Consider the following 16,989-nt stretch of genomic DNA (forward strand, 5'->3'; position numbering starts at 1 on the left):
GGTGCAACCAAACTGGGCCGAGAACCCTCACCCACCAGTTAATTAACATAAACCCACCACAATGTTTTTCCCCCAACGAGGCTCACCCAAATTCCCTTATTTTTAGAATAGGGGATATTCTTAGCTATTCAGACCCTTACAGCCCGACTTCAAGTACAATGAAATTATTTCAAAATTCGATCACTGGGGCATCAAGTATCCTTGGAAGCAAGTGCTAACCTGGCATCACAGGAATCACAGAATCAGAGAGAGGCAGTAACCAACAAAAGTGAAAAGTGTGATCTCTGTTCAGGGTCCTGTGGGAATAGACAAGGACTATGGCAATCACAGCTAAAAAAGTGCTGAAACAATGAAGCTAACTTAAAGCATATGGACAGACTTGCCTGTCATCCTTAACGGACCATACTGAGGAACAAGAAACTCCACTTTGTTGCTCAAAAGCCGCAATCATGAACACCACCATCTGTGATGGATCACAAAGATGGAAAGAGCAGGGGGAGTGTGGAAGTTCACAGTAAAGTGGTACTATGACTCCAGGAAAACTGTCTTCTTTAGAAGTCCAAGAGGATAGCTTGTTTGTAGGTTTCTCACCTATTAGTCCATTAATAAAACATGGTGACCCCCTGGGCAAAGTCACAGGTCTAATGGCACAACCAGCCAGTGAGGTGAGGTGGAAGCAGTCTCCCGTTGAATATTTTCCCCACTTTCTAGGTCACCACCTGATTGCTCCCTTGACTTGCAACACCTAAGCATCACAGGCCAGAGGCACTTTCTGGAAGGTCTGTTTTCTTTCTTCACTAACTAGTCATTTCAACAACTGGAGGGCTTATTACAAGGTAAAGATCACTGGAGACCACGAAGATACCTCTTCAGATAGTTTCCTCCACGCCCTCCTTTGTATTCAGCATCTAATAAAATCCCAAGCATCTGGAACATTTAACTATATCCTGAATAATTTTACTGAAAGTCACTTGTACGCTGTCTAGGTGATAAGTCAGTATTCCTTCAAAGAGCATCTTTAATGATTTTTTTTATATCTGAACACACTGTGGATCACTGGTACCCAGGGCTGCCAGGACAAAGGGGTATTTTTACCAAACTCCAGCCCTACTGCCTGTGGTGTATGTGGTGTAGATGGGCATCTCCAAGTGTCTAGCAGAAACCCAGTGCCTTGTGAGGTACAGTGACATCACAGGGGTGCTTAGGACAAGCTTTTTTACTACCAAAACTTCAGAGGAGTTCTAGCTTTTCTCTTCCATTCAGGATCTAGGTCTATTGCCTTTCCTGGCTTCTAGTTGTGGCCCCTGCTGTTACTCAGGCTCACTTTTACTCTCGTCCCTGTCCTTTCAGTTTTCTTCTGCCTCCTGCTGGACGGAGCTGATCTCTCCTCTGCCAGTTCTCGGGTCCATTCTGTTGCTGTTGGGTGTCAAATGATGCTTCATCAAAGAGGGTTTTTAGTTTATTTTCTGTTCTTTAGGAGTATGGAAGGATTCTGAAAGTTGGAGAACTCCAGAGGGTGGGATCCTGGATGTCCAAAGTTGTACTGTCCTACAGAAACTCTGTTCAAGCTGCTAAGTAAGGTGAATAAAACAGTGGCTTCTTGGGAACAGGTGTGTGGCGGTCATGGTTTAAGCAGAGAAGCAGAACCACTAGATGAGTGTGTATGAAACAGAATACGTATTAATTTACAGGAGTTTAACTTCTGTAATTGCAAGAGCTTCTAAGGCAGTCTCTAAGGGCCACCTTTGCCCTGAAGCTGAGTTTGAAATCTTTGGGGCTAGCGGTATCCAGGAAAGATAGACAGCCACAAGCTAGAACCATAGGCAACAAGCTGAAGCCACAAGTAGAGACTAAAACCATGTCTGCTTGTGTTGCCTCTGGCTTTGGGGCAGGGTGGTTGCGGGGGGTGGCGTTTGTGTACATGCACCAGGCGAGGCGAGGGGTTAGAGGAGCTAAAGCAGGAACCTGGAGCAGATGCAGCAGTTGCCGGTCCCTCTGTTGCCTCTTGCCAACAAGGGGAGCTGGCTCAAAAGCACAACTTTTAGGTTATGAAAAGGACTGCTACATCACATGTGCCCTCCAAATCTCCAACAAGAATCTCCTTTGGGCTCCACCCCAACCAGAAACATACAAGAACGGGTATTCTGGAAAACGTGGCTCAGCCTATGTATACCGACACATTACAAAGCCACCACAGGGGAAAGTTTTTTTCTGGAGCCACCAGATAGGTGGACCAATGGTCAGTTCTTGAACTAGGCAATTCACAAGGCCCTTAATGACAAAGAGCTCAACTGGTGGTAAGTTACCCCGCCACAGCTTGTAAAGCCTGCCTGTTAGCTAAAGACCTGAACTCATCCAGAACATGGAAATTTTGTCCGAAGTTGAAACCTTAAGAGTAAATTTAAACTGCTAATGTGTAACAAAGTCCAAGGAAAGCTCAGGAAAGCATAAGGATGCCACCTAAGTAAGGTACATGGAGAAGGCAGATTTTCAGAAATCTCTCCCGAGTGGGAGAGATTTCTGTCCTGGCTTCCCCACTAATAGCAACATGCTCAGGCACTCTTCTTCTTAGGCATCAGTTTCTTGTCCCTAGAATGAGGGGGTTTTGGCCAATGAAGCCATGAACCCTTTCTGGACAACAGTCTACAATGACTAGAGACATCCACCTCCTAACCAGATAGTTGCCCTCCACCTACGTATTCCAAAACCAGAAAGATTAAATTCATGCTATTCACTGGGAGCTCACGGCTGAGCAGTGTTTGCCTGAATGTTCATGGTAACATGCTGGGGAAACAGCCATGCAAGAAAGGAGAAGGGAGCAAGGAAGAAGACCTGCAGGCCCATCTGGCTTCATGCATTTTTATAAGTTTAAAGTCTGGTAACATTTATCAGCCACCTCCAACCCTGGCCTGAGCACCTACTTATGCTGCTCAATGAGTTTACTTTTAATATTTAAAAAAAAATTATATAAATTTTTACTTGAAGTATAGCTGCCATATTAGTTTTGAGTTTACGACAGTGATTTGACAATTACCTCCATTACCAAATGCTCACCACCGTAAGTACTTGTTTCAAGACTGTTAGGGGGTGTACAAAACCACAAGGATGACTGTTATGGGCACATGTGTCCATGGAAAACATCTCTTTCATGATGAGTACTTAATCCAGGCAGCAGCTGCACCATGAGTGCAGACATGGCTAACAGACTGAGCTTTTAGCCACATCTCTTAGAGGACCAGGGGTGGGGGGTACAGATACTTCCACAGACAGATGCAATAAACAGAATGTTGGCAATAGATGTGAGAGAAGATGTAGACAGAGCAGCTGTGTGACGAGGAGGGAAAATGATTAACTCTAGCTAATGCTGCTGTCACCCCAGCCTAAAATCTGGCAGGCAGTATGCCTATCTCCCCCGCACCCCTTCCTGCTCCCCACTCTCAACATGCATCTTATTTTGTATTTGCTGGTTTTTTTGTATTGCCCTTGGACTCGGTTTCTTTATGCACTGAAAAATAGTTTCACAAGTGATATGGAAAGATACTCCCTGTGAAAGATTCAAGTTGTATATGGGTATACACAAGGAAATAATCTTTATTATTAATTTTGATGGATTTTCCCTCTCAAACATCTTTCCTACTTGGACTATCACCAACAATGTATGAGACTCTTGGATTCTTGAGAAGACTGGATGGATAATATCTATGAAAATTTCTTCTTATCTAATAGGCAAAATAGATCTCATTTAAATTTGATTTCTCTGATTACTAGTGGTACTCAGGGTTTTTAACTGTATTTATTGGACATCTTGGTTTAACTTTATGTTAACCATCTTAAAATTACTTTACTTGTCTTTTTTACTGATAACCAGTATGCATCGCTTCCCATTGCTGCTCTAACTACCATAAATTTAGTGGCTTAAAACAGCATGAATTCATTATCTTACACTTCTGGAGATCAGAAGTCTAAAATGGGACTTGCTGGACTAAAATCAAGGTGTTGGCAGGATTGTATTTCTCCTGGAAGCTCTAGGAAGATTCATTTCCTTGCCTTTTCCAGTTTTTAGAGGCCACCTGGATTCCTTGTGTCTCCATTCCTCCACCTTCAAAGGCCAAGGTCAGTGGAGTTCTCTTCCTATTGCCATCACTCTGGACTTCTCCCTCTTCCACCTGTAAGTGCTTTTGTGATTACGCTGGGTTCTCTCCAATCATCTCCCTCATTAAAATTCCATCTGCTACCTTCACGGGCTCTGGAAATTAGGACATCTTTGAGGAGCCATTATTTTATCTCACGGTGCTTTTCATATATTATAATTATGCAGCAAATGTTCTCCCAGTTTCTTGAAACTGCTAATGAGAACCTTTATATTTCAGGTCTTTCTTGCTTGCTTTCTTCCTTTTTTGGGGAGTGGAGACAATTTAACTAAGCTGCAATTTTTTCCTTTACCATCTTCTGAGTTTGAGGTCTTGTTTAGAAAAGCCTTCTTTATCCATCCTCAAATGGTGTCTTTTGACGAACTGAATTTCTAAAATATCTTTGAAGCCCAAAAATACATCGATTTTTTTTTATGGTCAAGTGCATTTTTGTGCCATCTACTAAACCTCTGCCTACTCCAATGTCAATATGAGAATATTCTTCAGTTTTCACACCATAGTTTTAGCTTTCTTACCTAGGTCTATCATCCATGTGAGATTAATTTTGTTTATGGCTTAAGATAGACCAAGGTTTGTTTATTCTGCATGGATATCCACCTGTCTTAACCACCATTTACTGAAAAGCTGGTGCCTTTGTCAAAAGTGTTTAATTACATCTATTTCTGGACTCTATTCCATTGATTAGAATATCTATTAAACTCTACCACAGTCTTACTCTCATTTTATGCCAAGTCTTCCAAACAGGTACTGTAAATATCTTAAGACCATCTTGGCTATTTTAGATCTTTTGTATATACACATGTAAATTTTGCAATCAGCTTGTTCTCTATGTCTTGCCTATTCTTAATAGCTTGCATTTTCAAATTTTTCAAATTTTAGAATCAGCTTGCTGATTCTTTTTTTTTTTTTTTTTTTTTTTTTTTACAACAAACGCTGCTGGGATTTTGATCAGGATTGTAATGAAATCAAAGAAGCTGGGACCAACTGATGTCAATATTGAATCTTCTAATCCATGAACATGTTGTATCTAGCTCCATGTATTTAATTCCTTTCAGCAGTGTTTTATGCACAGTGATCAGTGTAGCTGTCTTACACAACTTCTGTTAAATTTATTTCTAGCTATTTGGTGCTTTTGATATTTTTTTAACACAGAAATTTATTATTGGGGCACCTGGGTGGCTCAGTCATTTGAAGCATCTGCCTCAGGCTCAGGTCATGATCCCACGGTCCTGGGATCAAGCCCCACATCGGGCTCCCTGCTCGGCAGGAAGCCTGCTTCTCCCTCTCGCACTCCCCCTGCCTGTGTTCCCTTTCTTGGTGTGTCTCTGTCAAATAAATAAAATCTTGAAAAAAAAATAAAAACAAAACAACTTTATTATTTATAATCATGTCACCTATATTATAGATAGTTCTACTTTTTCCTTTATCTTTTTCTTATTGCATCAGGTATAGTAAAAAAAAAATCTGTCTTCAATCTTTTACTTCATAAGGCTTCTCCCCACACTACTATACTACAATCATTCAAAGTCACAGAAATCCTCCACATTATCAAATCCAATGGAAACTCCTTTGACCTCATCTTACTTCATCTCTTAGCAGCATAAAACTTTCATAACTCAACCAGATCCCTCATTTAAAAATGAGGTATTTTCCCTCGACTTCTGTTAAACTTTGGTTTTCTATTTTCAACCTCTCTGGTCACTTCTATCTGATCTCTAAATACTGGAGTGCCAGGAATGTGTCATACCCCATGCCAAGCTATTAACAGACATTGGTTCCAGGCTGGCAGAAACAAAATCTGGAGATACAGTGGTCCACTTAGATGAAAGAAGATTCTTACAGTTAAAGCCTCAATGAAGAGACTTTTATAAACCCAAATTTCAAATTAATAGGAAAATAATCCCAATCCATCATGAGAAAAAGTCAACAGAAAATAGGATTAGACTTCAGATAACTGATAAGATGGTAATTTAAAATTAAATATATTTAGAACGATGACTGTGAAATAAAAAGTGAGACAAAAATGCAAATGTGACAATAGCAGTTAATACACAGCACTTACCACACTGTTTAATCCCTTTATTCTTCTGTTAATTCTCATTCTAAACCATTAGATTCTATATCTATAGTATATCTATACTATTATCCTAATTTAACTGATGAGAAAAATAACTGTTAATTTGCTGGTGGTTTTACAGGTAGTAAGTGGTGAAGCTAGAATTTGAACCCTGCAATGTACTTGTGCTCTAAGTTCTAAACCACAAAGCATACTATATTACTAAAGACTCAGACCGAAAAATACAGTCACTGAAATTCAAAACTTAATTGATGAATAAAATAACATATTAGTTGAAGCTAAAAAAAACTTAATGAACTTTTAAAAGTTAATGAAGAGAGATCTTGAAGAAATAACATAGAAAGCAACTCAGAGGCAAAGCAATGAAAAATAAAAGGCTGAAGACTGAAAGGGTCTCACATGTATTTATTAAGAGTTAGAAAAGGGAAATAAAAATGGTTAAGTTGAGGGGCACCTGGATAGCTCAGTCGCTTTATCATCTGCCTTCAGCTCAGGTCATGATCCCAGGACCCTGGGATCGAGCCCCACACTGGGCTCCCTGCTCAGCCGGAAACTTGCTTCTTCCTCTCCACCTGCCTGCCACTCCCCGCCACTTGTGCTCATATGCTCTCTCTCAAATAAGTAAGTAAAATCTTAAAAAACAAAAACAAAAAATGGGTAAGTTAATATGCTCAGAGATGAAAACCAGTAATCTTAGAGAATTGTTTAAATAGATCTTCAGACTGAAGTACAACAAATGCCACCAAGACTAAAAGGAATTCTACATCTATTGATCTGTTGTAGTAAAACTACAGAATACTAAAGATAAAGAAAAATCTTAAAAGCAGGCTGAGACAAAAGGTAGATTTCCCATAAAGGAACGGTAATTAGAGGGCAATTTCCTAATAGCAACAAATGAATTCAAAGCCAATGAAAAAAATTCTTCAAAGAAATAGGAGAAAATAATGGCTGACTTAGAATTTTTTTTTTTTATGATTTTATTTATTTATTTGACAGAGAGAGAGATCACAAGTAGGCAGAGAGGCATGCAGAGAAGAGAGGGGGAAGCAGGCTCCCTGCTGAGCAGAGAGCCCGATGTGGGGCTCAATCCTACGACCCTGAGACCATGACCTGAGCCAAAGCAGAGGCTTAACCCATTGAGCCACCCAAGCACACCCAACTTAGAATTTTAAATCCAGTTAAAATTATTACTCAGAAATAAGGGCAAAAGTAAAGGTAGTTTTACAAAAACTCCCCCAAGTGCTTATTATCGGTGAAAAGGTTTCAAGGAACTAAAGAAGGATACAGTTTAGGAAAGAAAACTAGATTGACTAGAAAGGCAGATATGCCAGGAAGAAAAGCAAGCAAAGAAGTTTGTAAACCCGTGGGTTAACTCTAAGCAAGAATGATTCATTTCCAAGGCTTCAATATAATATTGGAACAATCCTGGAGAACATGTAAGAGACAGGACAATCAGAATTGGGAGTTCCACATTTTTCTAGCTGTTTAGGAAGAGGAAAACCCCAAATAACTTTAGATTCAAGATTAGAAATGGACTATACTTTTTAAATTAATAGAAGAAAAATAAAGCAAACCTGATGAATCTGATAGAAGTGAGAAAAAGGAGGCAAAGAAAAAAACATGGAAACAAGAACACATAACGTAAAATAGAAAATTACAAATATATCAGTATGAACACAACACAAAAGCATTAAAGTCACCTACTAAAGTGGAGATTATCAGATTGATTTATATGGTACATGCCTTAAAATGGAGAAACAAACATTAAAAGAGAAGGGACTTTTTAGATTCAACACCAAAAGCACAATCCCTGAAAGAAAAAAAATTGGTAAGTTTAACTTAAGAACTTCTGCTCTGCAAACAGAAGTATTAAGAGAATGAAAATAAAAGCCATGGACTGGGAGAAAATATTTGCAAAACACATACCTGATAAAGGACTATCAAGACACCAATGGCATTTTTCAAAGAACGAGAACAAATAATACTAACATTTGTATAGAACCACAAAAGACCTGCCATAGCCAATGCAATCTTGAGAAAGAACAAAAAAGCTAGAGATATCACAATCCCATAATAATCTAAACAGTATGGTACTGGCATAAAAACAGACATAGATAGATGGAACAAAATAGAGAGCCCAGAAGTAAACCCACATTTATATGGCCAATCTATGATAGAGTAGGCAGGAACATACAATAGGAAAAAGATAGGCTTTTCAATAAATGGTGCTGGGAAAACTGGACATGCAAAACATGCGAAAGAATGAAACTTGACCACTTTCTTATACTAAATAAACTCAAAACAGATTTAAGACCTAAACTGAGACCTTAAACGATAAAACTCCTAGAAGAAAACATGAGCAGTAATCTTTTGGACATTAGCCTTAATGTTCTTCCAGATATGTCTCCTCAGGCGAGGAAAGCAAAAACGAAAACACTTGAGACCACAACAAATTAAACTTTGGCACAGTGAAAGAAATCAACAAAAAGGCAACATACCAAAAGAAGATATTTGCAAATGATATATGCAGTAAGGGGTTAATATCCAAAATATATAAAGAGCTCCTAAAATTCAACACCTAAAAAACAAAACACCCTACAAATAATCTGATTAAAAATGGGAAGATGACCTGAACAGGTATTTTTCCAAAGACAATACACAGATGGCCAACAGATTTATGAAAAGATGCTCGGACATTACTAATAATCAGGGAAATGCAAATCAAAGCCACAATGAGATATCACCTCACATCTGTCAGAATGGCTAGTATCCAAAAGACAAGAAATGATGTCTCAGCAAGGATGTGGAGAAAAGGAAACCTTTGCGCACTGTTGGTAGGAATGTAAACTGGTGTAGCCACTATAGAAGACAGCAGGGAAGTTCCTTAAAAAATCAGAAACAGAAATACTGTATGATCCAGTAATTCCACTTCTGGTTATTTATCCAACAAAACCAAAAACACTAATTTGAAAAAATAAATGCATTACTATGTTTACTATAACATTGCTTATAATAGTCAAGCTGTGGAAGCAACCTAAGTGTCCATCACTAGATGCATGAGGAAAATGTGGTATATATACACGTTATATTACTCAGCCATAAAATAAGATCTTGCCATTTACATGGATGGACCTAGAGGGATTATGCTAAGCAAAATAAGTCAGAAAGACTTATTAAAGAAGACTTATTATATGATTAGATACTTTTATATGATTTGTTTTCCTTATATGTGTAATCTAAAACAAAAACAGGGGCGCCTGGGTGGCTCAGTGGGTTAGGCCGCTGCCTTCGGCTCAGGTCATGATCTCAGGGTCCTGGGATCGAGTCCCGCATCGGACTCTCTGCTCAGCAGAGAGCCTGCTCCCCTCTCCCTCTCTCTGCCTGCTTCTCTGCCTACTTGTGATCTCTGTCTGTTAAATAAATAAATAAAATCTTTAAAAAAAAAAATAAAACAAAAACAAATGAACAAACAGAAATAGACTCACCAATAGAACTGGTGAGTGCCAGGGGGAGGCGTGTAGGGGGACGGGTAAAATAGGTGAGGAAGTTAAGAAGTACAAACTTCCAGTTATGAAATAGGTTAAGTCATGGGGATGGAAAGTATAGCATAAGGAATAAAGTCAATATTTAATAACTTGTATGGTGATATTTGGTAACTACACTTAAAATGAGCATCTTGCAATTTATGTAACTGCTGAATCACTAAGTCTGTACACCTGAAAATACTGTATTTCAATTATGCTTCAATAAATAAAATTCAATGCAAATTCTGGGTGTGATGAAATAAAAACTAAAAACAACCAACTTGATTAAAAAATTGGTAAAGGACCTGAACAGATACATCACTAAGACATATAGAGATGGCAAATAAGCTTAAGAAAAGATGCTGCACGTCATTTGTCCTTAGAAAATTGCAACTTAAAACAACAAGCTACCACTACACACCTGTTAGAATGGCCAAAAGATCCCACTCCCAAACCCTCTAAAAACCACAATATCAAATACTGGCATCAAGAACTATCATTCTTTGCTGGTGGTTATGCAAAATGATAGAGCCACTTGGGAGAACAGTTTGGCAGTTTCTTTCGCAACTAAATATACTCACACTGTACAACCCAGAAAGCATGCTCCTTAATATTCACCTAAAGGAGCTGAAAGCTTATGTCCACACAAAACCTGCACATGAGTGTTTACTGTAGCTTTATTCTTCACTGCGCAAACTCGGAAGCCACCAAGATGTCCTCCAGTTGGTGAACAGACAGCAGGCTGTGATGCATACTCAGACAACGGACTATTATATAGCACTAAAAAGAAATTAGCTATCAAAGTCATGGCGCATCTTTAAATGCATGTGGCTAAGTGAAAGGAAGCAATCTGAAAAGACTACATACAGTATGATTCCAACTATACAACATTCTGAAAAAAACAAAACCATACAGACAGTAAAATGATCAGCAGCTGCCGGGGCTAGGGGTGCAGGGATGGTAGTAAGGAAGCATGAAGAGGTGAAGTACAGAGGATTTTTAGACAGTGACTACTCTTTATGACAATGTAATGGTGGATACATGTCCTTTTATTTCTGTTAAACTCCACAGAATGTACATGAACACTAATGTAAACTAAGGACTTTATTACTATTTTTTTAAATATTTTATTTATTATTTAACAGAGTGAGAGAGAGAGAGATCACAAGTAGGCAGAGAGAGAGGAGGAAGCAGGCTCTCTGCTGAGCAGATCCCAGGACCCTGAGACCATGACCTGAGCCGAAGGCAGAGGCTTAACCCACTGAGCCACCCAGGTGCCCCTAAACTAAGGACTTTAGTTAATAATGTATTAATAGTGGCTCATCAAGTATAACAAAGGTCTCACACTAATGCAACATGTTAACAATAGAGGAAAGGGAGATGAAGGGTCCTTTCTGCTCAAATTTTTGTTAAACTGCTTAAAAGACAGAGTCTATTAAATTTGAAAAGTAATGAACTATTTATACACATGAAGGCACATGGGACTAATTTATTTGTACTTTTAATTTAACCCCAGTAAAAATACCATTACTTTATTTTCCCAGAGCAAGACAAGTTTATTGAGTTTATATGTAAGAATAAGAAAAAATAATTATCATATTCCACATATATCTCACTGGTATATGTGGAACTTAAGAAATAAGGCAGAGGATCATAGGGGGAGAGAGGAAAAAAAGTGAAATAAGATGAAACCAGAGAGGGAGACAAACCATAAGAGACTCTTAATCTCAGGAAACAAACTGAGGGCTGCTGGAGGGCTGCTGGAGGGATGGGGCGGCTGGGTGATGGATATTGGGAAGGGTATGTGCTATGGTGAGCGCTGTGAATTGTGTAAAACTGATGAATCACAGACCTGTACCCCTGAAACAAACAATACATTACATGTTAATAATAATAAAAGAAGAAAAAATAGCCAGGACAACCTATCAAAAGAGAACGGTGAACAAATGCTGGCTCTACCCCATAAAAACTTGATGAGTTCAGAGCTCAAGGGTCTGCTTTTACCCCCCTTCTGATGTACTGAATGAGTGGTCTTCACCTTCAGTTTCCTTTTCCTTTCCTTCCCTTTCTCCCTCTTCAATTCTCTGTAGTTTGACTTCCACTCACTTAATATTTGCAACTGCCAAATTCAGCGGTCTTTTCGGAGTCCTTATTTTTCTAGAGAGATGAGCAGTCCTCACCTGGGAGCAGTTTTGCCCCTAAGGGGACATGGGCTAAGGTCTGGAGCCATTTTCCATTGTCACGACTGTGGCATGCTGCTGGCAGCTAGCGAGTAAATGCAGGGATGTTAATATCCAACAATGCAGAAGGCAACCCCCATAACAGAAGTCATCTGGCCCCAGAGGTTGACCATGCCATGGTGGAGAAACCGTTTTAGACTTCTCTCCTGCATGGATAGGATTTTCTCCACTTACTTTCCATCTCTCTTCCTTGGCTTTCTTTCCCCTCGACTGTTCAGCTTCTCTCTCATTTGCTGTCCTTCCCACCATGAACCCTCTAAATTCAGGCTTGGCCCTTGGCTCATTCTACTGTCCAGCTTACCAACAGCAAACGTTATGCTGATTAAGTATGACTCCCAGACTTCACCAGCTTTGAGCTGTCACCATATTCAACTAATATCTCCAACCATAAGCTGGATTTCTCTATTGGAATGTCACATTATCAACCCAAACCCAATACTCCAAAAACAGAACCTATCAGCATACCTTTACCCTCTGAAAACCAGCTCTCTCCTGCTTTCCCCTCTACCCACAGTCTCATTCAGTCAGGTTCAGAAATCTCATGCATTTTGGACTTCTCTGCTCCATATCCTCTACTTCCAATGAGATCTCCCTAGTTCTGCCCCTTTCACACTAGCCTCCGGATCCAAATGGACTGCCCTGTCTCTGGTGTAAATGCCCTTTCTCATTTACACCTTCTACCAGGCTCTCAAAGTATCCATGTGTCCTTTCTACTTAAGCACAAGGTAAATATACAGCCCAGAATTTAGGACCCTCCTCAGTCTGACCAGATTTATGCTTTTCAGTCTTATTTCCCATTACGCCCTTTCCTGACTCTGCTACTTTTAAATGAACTGATTTACTGACTGCCTCCACGTCTATGCAAACATTTCCTAGTCCACAAGATCTTCTCCACACTCGCCCACCCCGTGGCTATCTGAGCTCTTTCCTACCTGTTAAACCCTGTTGCTATCAAGAAGCTGTCTATGGCCCACAGATGTCTCCCAACTGAATCCTGCAGATGTTACATAGGCAAGAAACATCTAATTAACTCAAGAAAAGAGACTAATGTACAAAGGCCCAGAAGATACAATTTATTGAGACTATTTTGTTCATTATGGTTATAAATTAAAACTTTAAAATCTAGAGAAAAAGTCTTATTGTTGAAAATTAAGCACAACAGCAGAGTAGGGTAGTGGGTAAGAGCAGAATCTGAGCTTGCATGCATTTCTATTAGTGTCAACACTGCTGCTCTACACGTTCTGTGCCTGTAAAATATGGTAATGTACTTGCTTTATAAAGGGAATGTGTGGATTATTATCAGAGAAGGTATGTAAAGTGTCCCTGGCACATAAATGGTGCTTATTAGATGTTAGCTATTACCAACATTAATACCCTTGCTAAATTTCTGGGAAGACGACTCTGGTCTTCCTCTCGTGACTCACTAAAAAATGGAATTTTCCAGAAGGCCAATCCATCCAGGCCTCCTCATCCTAGGAAATGTCAGTGGTAGATAGGTCTAAAGTTTCTACAATGGATTGCTTCACTGATTTCATAATTCTAGCACAAGTCCCCAGGGCAGAAATATAGTGAGCTCCTACTTTATTCTGTTAAGGAAGTCAAAAGGATTTTGGTTCCCTTGATACAGATATATGTTCCAATTTTTTTTTTTTTTTTAAGCAGGCACAGGGTCTGAACTCGACAACCCCGAGACCAAGACCTGAGCTAAGATCAAGAGTCTGACACCTAACAGAAGGAACCATCCAGGCAGTCCTCCCCAATTTTTAATGTAGTGACTAGGAATTTAATAGCATGGTTACAATTAAACCATTTCTGCTCATATCCAATAATCTTATGAAATGAGGTACCAAAGGGGACACAACAGGCCAGTTGTGTTTTGGGGCTATCTTGTTTCATAGGTAAGGCATTCACAAAGAAATTCCAGCAAGAAAAGAAAAATAAACAAAATTATGACCCATGTTTTCCCACAGATAAGAGCAGAGCACTACAGGAGATCAGCTACTTGGGTGTGGGCTTTTACAAGTTGCAGTTCTGACAATTCACCAAATAGGCTGAGAAATCTATTTGCAACATCATTTTCCTCCTCAGCCACAGGCATAGCAAATGCTTTCATACTCACACTGAATTTGGAGGGCTAGCTTTGGTACCATGTATATTTCAGTCTAGCTGTCAACCTAATCTTTAATAAAAGGATGATCCATCTATTCAAGGGGTACCTGGGTGGCTCAGTCGGTTGGGTGTCTAACTCTTGATTTTGGCTCAGGTCATGATCTCAGGGTCATGATCTCAAGCTCCATATTGGGCTCTGTGCTGGGCATCAAGCCTGCTTATGATTCTCTTCTTCTGCCCCTCTCCTTTTCTAAAAAAATAAATAAAAATAAAAGGACCCATCTATCCTTGATCCCATAAATGGAATTACATGGGCTTTAGAAGCCATCATAACAGGGGCGCCTGGGTGGCTCAGTGGGTTAAGCCTCTGCCTTCGGCTCGGGTCATGATCCCAGGATCCTGGAATCGAAGCCCCGCATCTGGCTCTCTGCTCAGCAGGGAGCCTGCTTCCTTCCCCCTCTCTCTCTGCCTACTTGTGATCTCTTTCTGTCAAATAAATAAATAAAATCTTAAAAAAAAAAAAGAAAAAAAAAAGAAGGCACCATAACAGTATCCCGAATCCAAAAGGACAAAACATACTGTCAAGCAGAATCAAATTTGCTTTGTCAATTTCAGGTCAAAACTGGTATTTGGAACATCCTACCAAAGAATTTCAGTGTGTGTTTAACAGCAACCACGATGATAGTCAAAAACTGCTTACTATCTCGTTTTCTACTGATATATTCCATTATTCTGGTCCACCTCCTATAGAGGAAAGGTAACGCAAAGAGCAAAGAGTTGATTGCAAAGAGCAATCAACTCGTAAGATTTGACTTTTGATTTTGGCCAGTTACTACCTTGGGGTTACGTCTTTTGGGTGCCACCTTTTCATCTATAATATGGGGTTTAACATCATTTGTTCACTTCCCTGGTTAATAATGACAAATGAATGAAACAATTTGATTCCTAGTTCCTAGTTCCTAGTTTACTGAAAAAACAACATAAAGGTGATGTTTGGGAAGTATTAATACTTAAACCTGTAAAATGTGAGATGGGCTTAGGAGATTACCATAGTGGCTTTTCAGTCTTTAAAAAAAGAAAAATCTAGAGGGTACTTTGTTCAAAGGAAACATTTCAAGCAGATAAAAGTATCTCTAGGTGAACCAGGAATTATCTGCGTTCGTGTTCCCCACCCACTGTGGTAGTGGGCTCTGAAAGGAGTTTCCAGAACCCTTAGGGCTCTAAGGAACATGGCATGAAAATCCAGCCCAGTCTCTGGCTTTACACATGGAGAAATAGCCCAGAGGGCTGAAGCAATGGCCTAGAAGCAAGAAGGCTTGCCAACCATGGACTGTTTATAGACGGGTAACACTACAGTCCGATGTACAGCCAGCACTGGTTCAATTTACCTTAGAAACCCTGGAAAGCCACTGGAGTAACAGTCTTCTCCTGGTCTCCCAACAAAGTGTGTGCAAGTAGGTCCCTGCCTTTATGTGCCTGGGCCCCACAGCGGTGCCACCTGCCGGGAGCTCTTCTCAGCCTTCGGGAGCCTCAGAATGAACAGCACCATCAGGGATGGTTTCTACCAGGACCTTCTGAGACAGCTTGAGGAGCAGCCTCCTTGGGGTTAGTGACCAGCTCCGCAAGGCCTGATGGTGCCTCTCTCCCCTAAAGAGCTATGTTCACAGCTCTATTTCTCCTGCCCTCTCAACCTGTTCTGAGTCTATCAGATTCTTCTGTAATCATTTCTCCATGTGAACACTCCTTACCTTTTCAATTCCACTGCACCTTTAGAGTCTTGTGTTTGGAATTTCATATCAGTTGCTCAGTAGGTTTTTCTGCCTCAATGCTTTATTTCCTTTAACCCACCCCATAAGCTAATTCCAGAAAGAGCATGACTTAGAAGAAACAAAAGATCTGGCTTCAAGTTCCAGTTCAACCATTTACTAGATAAGCAGCCTCGATGCCTGTACCTGTTTCTACTTTCAAAAAATAGCTATGACAACACTTGCCCCATTTATATCTCAGAGCACATGACAACATCATCGTAAGAACAGGATGTCAATCATAAAGCCATGAACAACAGTCTTTATCAGTACTATTATCACAACACTCTTAGTCATCTCACTGTCTCCTTCAAAAATATTCAGCAATCCTTATATGAAAAGTGAAATCTTATGCCTGTCATACAAGTTCCACAAACCTGGCCCCATCCACTGCCAGGCTTCTTCCCCATCCTTCGCATACAAGGCTTCATGCCAGCCTAGGTGATGTCTCCATATCCCCCAACACATCTTATATCACGACTCTAGAATAGGATTTCTTCTACCTAAAGTGCCCACCTTGACCTATCAAAAAAGTACCACTTTCTGAAGCTTCATCTAGTTACTTAATGCAGAAGAGATCTCTTTCCTCTGAAAGACACCCACATTATTAGTACCACCCTGGATGCATTTAATTGCTACAGTGTAAAAAATTCCCCTGAACACACACACACACACACACACACACCACCTACCTATCCCTCACTAGATACTGATATGCCAGGCTGAGGGAAATCTGCAAGCCCACAGGCCCAGCACGGTTAACAGAAAGAGGTACTGAATGTGTATTTGGAAATGGCAAAAAAGATGAGTAATAGAGTGAACAATTTAGCCCATCTCCCATCCATTTCCCCTCTGGTAACTACCAGTTTGGTCTCCACAGTAAAGAATCTGTTTCTTGGTTTGCTTCCCCTCCATCTTTCCTTGCTCATTTCTTGAATTCCACATATGAGTGAAATCATATGGTATTTGTCTTTCTCTTATTTTACTTAGCATAATATTCTCTAGCTCCATCCAAGTCATTGAGGCGTATACTCATGATGAGCCCCCGGTGTTATCTGGAAGTGCTGAATTCAGGGCACCTGT

The 16,989-nt window shown here is 40.0% G+C and overlaps 1 protein-coding gene across 1 annotated transcript in view; it reads right to left on the reverse strand.

Moving 5' to 3' along the window:
- The window catches only part of TDP1 (tyrosyl-DNA phosphodiesterase 1), an 89,239-nt gene that overhangs the window by 23,818 nt on the left and 48,432 nt on the right, over window positions 1–16,989 (reverse strand). The gene's annotated exons all lie outside the window — the stretch shown is intronic.

Source organism: Martes martes, assembly GCF_963455335.1.
Source record: "Martes martes genome assembly, chromosome: 7".
NCBI classification, from domain to species: Eukaryota; Metazoa; Chordata; class Mammalia; order Carnivora; family Mustelidae; genus Martes; species Martes martes.